The following is a 9,241-nucleotide window of genomic DNA, read 5'->3' as shown; positions in this document are numbered from 1 at the left end:
CCAACAAAATAGCAAGACAAGCGAAAAAGGGCACTCTTTTTTGACCTGTAAGGAGAACTATAAGCTCTTCTTATTGTGCGCGTCAACATTCCATATCTCTACATAGACAAACTCTTTATTTTGAGTCAACTGAAGTTAGAAAACAAAAATCACAACTTACACCTACTTTTTAGGGCTTAACTTCACTAAATTGTGAGCTATCTAATCAAGTGGTGTTATGTATACAATTTTAATAGCCAAGACGGTAGTATATATGTTTTTTTGCTCACGACTCGAATTTAGCAGCATACTAGCCATGAAATATAAAATTAATAGCAGCACAATCAAGTAACATTTTCTCTAAAATACATACGTATTTATTTGACTCTTTTGTAGTTTTGTAATAGGTCAATATTTTTAGCTCCCTAGTACCATGTAATATGTTCCTCTTTCCTAATATGTTAGAACTGCACAACTAAGGTTTTTCCCATCATTATACTTATCCAAGGAGAACCCTAAGATCTCACTCCCTCTATCAATAATGTTGTCAATAGATTCTTCTAGCACTTTTCTTCACTTATTGTAAAAACTATCATAGTTAACAATCTATCCTTTGAGTATTATCCTTAAGATCTACTTCTATTTTTTCACTTATCTAGTGGAACTCTACCATGCGCTATATGAATCAGCTTCTTTGCCATCTGCCATAGCAGACGGCAAAGGACCAGGTCATGAACGGGAAACACTTTCGAAACTGAAGGTCACAGTAATGAGCTTCTTTGTCGTCTACAAACCCACAACGGACAACAAAGAAGTTTGCCATCAGCCTTAGTAGTAAAGATGACGACAAAGGATATAGACGACAACTTATGGCGGTTAGTAGATAGCAAAGAGACTGGCACCAGACGGCAAAGATTACATGGGCGACAACAAGGCCGTACGTTTGACCTATATCATCCACATTCTTTGCCGTCTGCTTTCTGGCTCTTTGTCGTCTGCTAGCAGACGGCAAAGAAACAGCATATGGCAACTAGTATATTTGCCATCAGTCCTCTCTTTGTCGTCAGCTTATGGACAGCTGATATCAAAGACCATCTTTGTTGTCCGCTAGTAGATGGCAAAGAGTGGATAGATGGTAAATTCTGTAATTCTTGTAGTGATAGTGAAAAGAATGAAAAACTTTACTAACTACTTCATCTAAATCATCTCTAAGAAACAAACAAAACTCAAACAATAAAGGCCTATTAATTTTAGGAGTATTTCGACCTAGATCTAGCACTAAAGGAGAATGATTAGGAATATTTCGACCTGGACCAATGAAAAACATTTTCCCGTTCATTATCAATAAGTATCTTGTCAAGTTAAAAATGGAGTACTATGATTATTACACCCGATAAAGCCACCACTAGCAATATCTACTTTCTTCATCTCCTAGTGTTCTAGCTATAATAGTGTTAAAAAGGTTAGAACATTTATTGAGTTTCACTTAATTTCATAATTAAATTATAATCCCCACCAACTAACAAAGGAAATGGGTGCAATAAAAATATGTTCTAGCTCTAGAAGAAAAGATTCTTTTTCTTTAGTATGTCCAACACCATACGATATTATCAATATTCCATTTATTACCATTACGCTTCTCCATCACCAGGACCCTATGATGAAAATTATCATATTATGCTTCTAAAACTTGGAAAATAATAATTATCCACCCCTAAGAAGAATATCACCACTTTGGCCAATAGAAGGGACACACACTAAGATCACTCCTACCACTACTATTATTTAGAAAATGGGTGACATAATTTGTTTTTTTAGTTTCCTGGATACCAATAAAGAGAACACCAGGCTCTAGTATTTCCTCTTTAAGAAATTTAAGTTTGTCATTCTCACCTATACCCCTAGCATTCTAGAATTATCTAACCATTAAGACTACTTACTAGTAAAATCATTTGTAGCACTACCCCTACCTTTACCACTCATATTAGAAACAAGACCTCTAGATTTAATTTTAAATACACCTCTACTAATGGAAGGAAGCCCTTTCTTCACATCCCCTATATTAATTTCCTCATCTTAACTATCATCATCACCATAATAAAGTTTTTGTATGTCACCTACGTTAAAAATCATATTTTTGGACCCTTCATAGGACAACATACTAATGTCTTCACTTTTATTATGTTGAAATGTACTACATCTAGCTTCTCCAAAAATTTCAAAACTTCTATCGAGTATTGAATCTCTGCATCATTATTTCCTAATTTAACATCAATAGTAGCAGATGAGAATATCCTGCAATATCATACCAAATTTTGTACAACATGTACTTGATAACGTAGATCAAGAGCTTTTAGTTAAACCTATTACTATAGAGGGAATTAAAGCTATTTTTTCAAATGAAGCATAAAAAAAGTCCTAGTCCTCATGGATTTCCCATAGAATTTTTCCAGGATTATTGGGATCTAGTCTATAACCATTTTATGGTCCTTTTTCATGAATTCTTTAATGGTAGACTAGATATAGTGAGGCTTAACTATGGGGTTCTTTTTATCTAAACTAGATGATGCCCCGGTGCGTTGCTGCGGGAGACTTCCTAAAATAATGCATAACTTTGCTAAAATATATATATAACTAATGAGAAAAAGTGCAAGTTTAAGAATGAAGAAAATAAAAAGGATATAAAAATGAATTGTTGTTAAAAGAATGTCAATGTGAATGTAAACTACATAGGTATGGTGCAAGAGACAAACACATATATTTTTAATAAAATATCTAATAAAAAATAACTTGTCAGTAACATGCATGAATTGATGACATGGTGCTTGCATGCATAAAATAATGCAAAAACAATGTAGTTTATGACTTGCCTGTATGACTTGTTTACGTTACATAGTTGCATGTTTAGAAAAAAACAATTAGTGGGTATTAGCTATTTAGAAATAGAAGGTATGTGAATATTGGTAGGATACAAGAGTATAGGCCTATATGTTTGTTGAATCTACCATTTATTACTAAGTTAGTCAATACACTACTCCACGGAGGTCCTAACATGACACATGTATAGGGGACACTTCTACGAAACTGTGTTCGGTGCACGAATGGCGAACGATATGGGAATAAAACCGTCCCCAATAAAATGAATTGCATGTGATCGTGGATCCATCAAGCACAATTTAGATAAACTTTGTGTGTGTGATATGTGGCATACAATTGTTCCATACAAATTGTTTGCAATTAGCCAAAATAACACAAACGGCTATACAGATCCAGATGTGTGCGATAGAGGGCACACAGTTCACTCAGATAAACTGTGTGCGATGATCCAGTAGAACACAAACAATTCGGCATAACAAGATGTGTGTTATAGTCGGCAAACATGTGAGTAATCAGAATCGTGTGCGACCACCAAAAATAACACACACGATTGCTTCTAATAAGCTGTGTGTGTTGTGGGCAAACGCTTGCTCATATACAATTGTCAACGATTTATGAAATCATCACCAACGGGTTTCATAGTTTAGTGTGTGTGCAATGTGATTTGATTTGTCTGCACAACAATTATGTTGTGTCTATAGAACAACAACTTATATACTTACAAAACACAATTGCATAACCAAAAAAGAACCCAATGCCATTACAAACATTGTATCACAAATACCAAAAATATTACAAGGTTCAAAATCCAGTATTACAAGACCCAAATTCAAAGATTACAAGGTTCAAACTGATATTAGAAATCAAATTCATCTTATTCAGAATGTGAGACATGCTATATTTCTATGAAGGGATCGGCAATCGAGAAGTCATATATCAGCTGGATACAGTGACTTCCGAATAATTTGTCATATGAAGGAGGAATTTGGCCAATATATACAGTTGTCGATGAAATATAGCTTGACGCTTGGGAGGGTCTTTATGGTATCGCCTGTGTATCAAGGAGGAATTTGGCACCATAGTTTGGTCTAGCCGAGCATATGGTCCTTTTTCGGGTCTCCCACAGTGTCCCATAGTATTCGGAGAACGAAAATTTTGTACAGGACAGACATACCTCGAAGGTGCTCGAGAGATGCTGTGGGAAGGGTGCCCTTATGTGTTCGAGGCAGAGGAGCTCTCCGGGGGACCTGATTAAGCTCGGGATCGCTTGCGTACTTGTCGTGGCTTGACCGGCTTGTGCCCTGATATTTCGTCGTCGTGCTCGCCTTCCACTACCAAGGTCGTGGTGTGTTCTTCGGTCCAGAGAGATTGTTCTGTGTTGCGTTGATGGTGATGATTCCTCGGGGTCCAAACATCTTCGGCTTGACATAAGCATAGTGGGGTGATGTTTCAAAAGGGATCCCCGGCAATGGCGCAGGAATGCTTCTGATTTCCGTTATGCTGCTGCACAAAAGACATTCCAGTGGCGCCAGAAATGGGCACGTTGACGACACCAGGAATCCTTCTATGTTGGTGTTTCCTCGAAGCGGAGAGGATGATGTAGCACAGCAGAGGTAAGTATTTCCCTCAGTTTGAGAACCAAGGTATCAATCCGGTGGAGGAGTATCTCAAGATCCTGCACAAACACAAAAGCTTGCACCCAACGCTATGAAGGGGTTGTCAATCCCTTATAGATTGTTTGCCAAGTGAGAACTGAAAGCAACAAAGTAACAAAGCAAAGTAAAAGCGGAGTTGTAAATGATGGATGTGAATAGACCCGGGGGTTGTAGCGTTTACTAGTGGCTTCTCTCACGAAAGCAAGTAGACGGTGGGTGAACAAATTACTGTCGAGCAATTGATAGAACTGTGCAGAGTCGTGACGATATCTATGGAATGATTATTTCTATAGGCATCACGTCCAAAACAAGTAGACCGATACTGTTTGCATCTACTACTATTACTCCACACATCGACCGCTATCCAGCATGCATCTAGTGTATTAAGTCCATAAGAACAGAGTAACGCCTTAAGCAGGATGACATGATGTAGAGGAATAATATCAAACCAATGATAAAAACCCCATCTTTTTACCGTTGATGGCAACTGCTTGATGTGTGCCTTGCTGCCCCTACTGTCACTGGGAAAGGTCACCACATGGCAGAACCCAAAACCAAGCACTTCTCCCATTGCAAGAATCATAGATCTAGTTGGCCAAACAAAACCCAAGACTCGGAGAGACTTACAAGGATATCAAATCATGCATATAAGAAATCAACAAAGACTCAAATCTATATCATAGATAATCTGATCACAAGTCCACAATTCATCGGATCTCGACAAACACAGCGCCAAAGAAGATTACATCGGATAGATCTCCATGAAGATCATGGAGAACTTTGTATTGAAGATCCAAGAGAGAGAACAAGCCATCTACCTACTAACTACGGACCCGTAGGTCTGAAGTGAACTACTCACGAGTCATTGGAGGGTCGATGATTATGATGAAGAAGCCCTCCAACTCCATAGTCCGCTCCGGCAGGGTGTCGGGAAGGGTCTCCAGATGAGATCTCGCGGAAACGGAAGCTTGCGGCGGCAGAAAAGTATTTTCGAGGCTCTCCTGACTTTTTGCGGAATATTTGGGAATTTATAGGCCAAAGACCTAGGCCAGGGGGCGGCCAGGGAGGCCACAAGCCTGCCCACCGCCGCCTCCCCCTGGTGGTGGAGTGGGGGCTTGTGGGCTCCCTGGAGCCCACCTGGCTTTGCCCAAAAGCCCCCTGGACTTCTTCCGTTCGGGAAAAAATCATTTTGGGGTTTTTCTTCCGTTTGGACTCCGTTCCAAAATCAGATCTGAAAAGTGTCAAAAACACGGAAAAAACAGGAACTGGCACTTGGCATTGAATTAATAAGTTAGTCCCAAAAAGATATGAAAAGGTACATAAATCATACAAAGAAGGCAAGATAACATCGTGAAACCATCAAAAATTATAGATACGTTTGAGACGTATCATGGGGCACCGTGTTAAATCGGGGAAAGGCGGTGCGGCCGAGCAGTGTGTGGTACCCGCTGTGGAAGGGGACAATGTTAAAGATCAAATCTTCGCTCTGGGAGTTATCAGGTGAGCCGAACACGACTTCCAGTGTTATTGCTCCAGAGCAGCGCGTCGCGACGCCTAGAATTACTCCTTTGAAGGTAGTGTTCCTTGGTTTTATTCTTGATGGGTCAATGCCCATCTTTTTCACCATATCTGCGCAGATCAGATTAAGGCTACTTCCACCGTCCATGAGGACTCTGGTGAGGTGGTACGCATCTATAATGGAGTCGAGGACAAGGGCGGCCGACCCTCCATGACGGATGCTGGTTGGATGATCCCTGCGGTCAAATTTGATCGGGAAAGCCGACCATGGATTGTACTTTGCTGCTACACACTCTACGGCGTAGACTTCTCGGAGGGCTCGCTTCCTCTCCTTCTTGGGTATGTGATTCACGAAAACCATGTTTACGGCTTTTACCTTGGGAGGGAACTATTTTTGGCCCCTGTTGTTCAGGCCACGGGGCTCCTCGTCGTCTTCGCTTCGAGGGATCCGACCCTATTCTTCGGCCGCTACTTTGTCGGCCTACTTGAATACCCAATAGTTACGTTGGTGTGAGTGGCTGGCTTATCTTGGGTGTCGTGGATTTGGCAAGGTCGTTGCATATTTTTTTCCCATTGGGTTGTCCCGTCTTTATTACCTTTAAAGGGTTTCTTCCGTTGTCCTAGCTTGGAGCTATGGAACCCGACATTGACTGTTGTGTCAATGTTGTCGCTTGTGTGGAGGCGGCGCTTGTTCTTGTTTTTCCTCGGCTGGTTGTTCCTGTCCTGAACTTCATAGGTTCCATGATCATTCGAGTTGTGGCTACACTGAGCCAACCAGTTGTCTTCACCCGCACAAAAGCGGGTCATCAGTGAAGTGAGGGCGAACATTGTTCTTGGCTTGTCCTATCCGAGATGGCAAGCCAACCACACGTCTCACATGTTCTACCTGAAAGAGGCTATTGCCTTGGCATTTGGGTAATCCAAGATTTGGTATTTCTTCATTAAGAATTGGTTCCAGAGCTCCCTGGCCAACTCGCCCGCCTTCTAGACAACATTACTTAGGTCGGAGGAACTCGGGGGCCGAACGTAGGTCCCCTCGAAGTTAGATAGGAAGGCTTCTTTGACCTCTTCCCTGATTTTGATCGAGTCTTCAGGCAGGCTCTTTAACAAGTGTCATGTTGGCCCTTTCGACTTGATGGGAAAGTATTTGATGGCGTGGAGATCGTCTCCTCTCGCCATGTGAATGTGGAGAAGGAAGTCTTCTATCCACACCGCAGGATCCATAGTTCCATCGTATGGTTCTATGTTAATGGGTTTAAATCCCTCCGGGAACTGATGCTACATTACATCGTCAGTGAAACATAGTTGGTGTGCGGTGCCTCTAGTGCGGACTATCTTGTGCCGAAGATCGGCTTTGGGTTGAGTACGGTATGAACCCCAATCTTTGGCGTAGTAGGGGACCCGAGGTGGCTCTCCGTCCCATCTAGTGGGGAGTACTTTTGTGACCCGTAAATGGATCTATTGCGGCCTGTCTTGTTATCCAGGTTGTATTGCAGGGTTTTTTCTGACACGAGGGTGTGGTTTCTCTTTCACCATTCCATGGGGTGGCCCGGGATAATGTTTGGCATCCGACGCCACCCTATCTGTCTGCGTTCTAGGAATGGGGGGTCCCGGACCTGCCTGCATGTGGCCCAGGACGGTCCTAAATCACGAGAACAAACAAACGGGCCCGGCACCGTAAGGCCTCGTGAGGAGCCAAGCCTCACGAGGAGGAGCCGCGTCGAGGCCCGCAGGGGGCCTCCTCGGGACCCCTCCGGAGCGGCGGATATTCCGAGTCAAGGTTGGGCCTGAGGAGTCAAGGATGACGCCAGGGAAGCACAAGCGAGTAGCAGATGGCAGGACGGGGCAGTTTCCCCTTTAGTGCAAAGGAGGTGGGAGCGTACAGGGGTTCCAAAAGCATCTTCCAAAGGTTTCCCTTCAGGTGCAACGAAGCCGCCGCCGCCCGCCAGTAGGGCAAACGTCACCCACGGGCCTGTCTCTACAGCACAGACATGTACTTTGCAGGCGAAGACCACCATTGGGCAGGGGAGCATGTTCCCCTGTTCCCCTTAAAAATTGGCCGCTGTGGGATCCCTTCCCGCGAAGCTATGAGGGAAGAGGACCCGGGCCTCCGCTATAAATAGAGAGGGTAGGATACTTGAGAGAGGGGTTTTTCACTCGGATCAGAGCGAGACAAAAGAGAGTTCATTCCAACCGTAGAGCAAGACACCTAGCTTCTTGGCCTTCGGAGGATCGAGTGCATTGCACTAGTTCATCCACCACCTCCGTGAGAGGCAGTCTACCAAAAGCAGGAGTAGGGTTTTACACTTCACAGTGGCCCGAACCTGGGTAAACTGTTGGGTTATGTGTTCCTCTCACCTTCGAGTGAGTTATTCGCTGTTTCCATTGAGTAGTGGGCTAGGCGAGGCTGTGCGGGGAGAGACCTTCGTACACGCCCGAGTGTTCGAATCCTTAGGGTTTTGCGGAACCCGAAATCCGACATTTGGCGCGCCAAGTAGGGGCATGTCGAGGTTTCTTCCAAAGCTCTGTCTTCACCAAGCTCCCCGACTCCGATGGCTGAAGATCGCCAGGTTCGCGCAGAGTGCCGCGCCACCTGCATCGCTCATACCGCGCCCGTCAGTGCCTCTGGCGTGCGCCGGTTACCATCACCCATGGTGAACGCTGGCACCGGCCCCGAAGTGCAAGATCAACAAGGCTCCTCCCAGCTGGTGACCGAGCCGGTCGACGACCACACCGCCACTGTGTCACTCACCAGGCCTTCGAGATCAGCATCGTGTGCCCAGTGAGAGATGCCCCATGGCCGATACGCGCTTACCATGGCCACAGAGCTGCTCCGTTACCGGCCTGCTCCTGACCGCTAGAACGACTAGCTCTAGCGCATCGAGGAGCTCATCACCGCCGCCCGTGACTCAACGGAGCTCTCCTGCTCACTCCGACCCCAGCCGTCCCTGGCGAACAACGAGGAACAAGATGCGCCACCACCACCCCCTCGGCGTGTCGCAGACCCCAAGCACAGGCAGGAAGCGCGACCCCGCGCCCGGCCTCATGAACCCAGGGTGGGACCCGGAGATGAAGCAAGCTGTCAGATGATCCCCCGGCCCCATGCCAATTTATGTGCGCCCCCGGCGCTGCAAATCCCGCGTCGCGAGCATGCCCTGCCCAAAGCAGACCCCATGGATCAACAAGACCCGGCGGCCCCCGTGCGTACCGTA

This window comes from Hordeum vulgare, chromosome 4H (genome assembly GCF_904849725.1).
Source record: "Hordeum vulgare subsp. vulgare chromosome 4H, MorexV3_pseudomolecules_assembly, whole genome shotgun sequence".
Taxonomy (NCBI): Eukaryota; Viridiplantae; Streptophyta; class Magnoliopsida; order Poales; family Poaceae; genus Hordeum; species Hordeum vulgare.
This window is presented reverse-complemented; position numbering follows the sequence as displayed.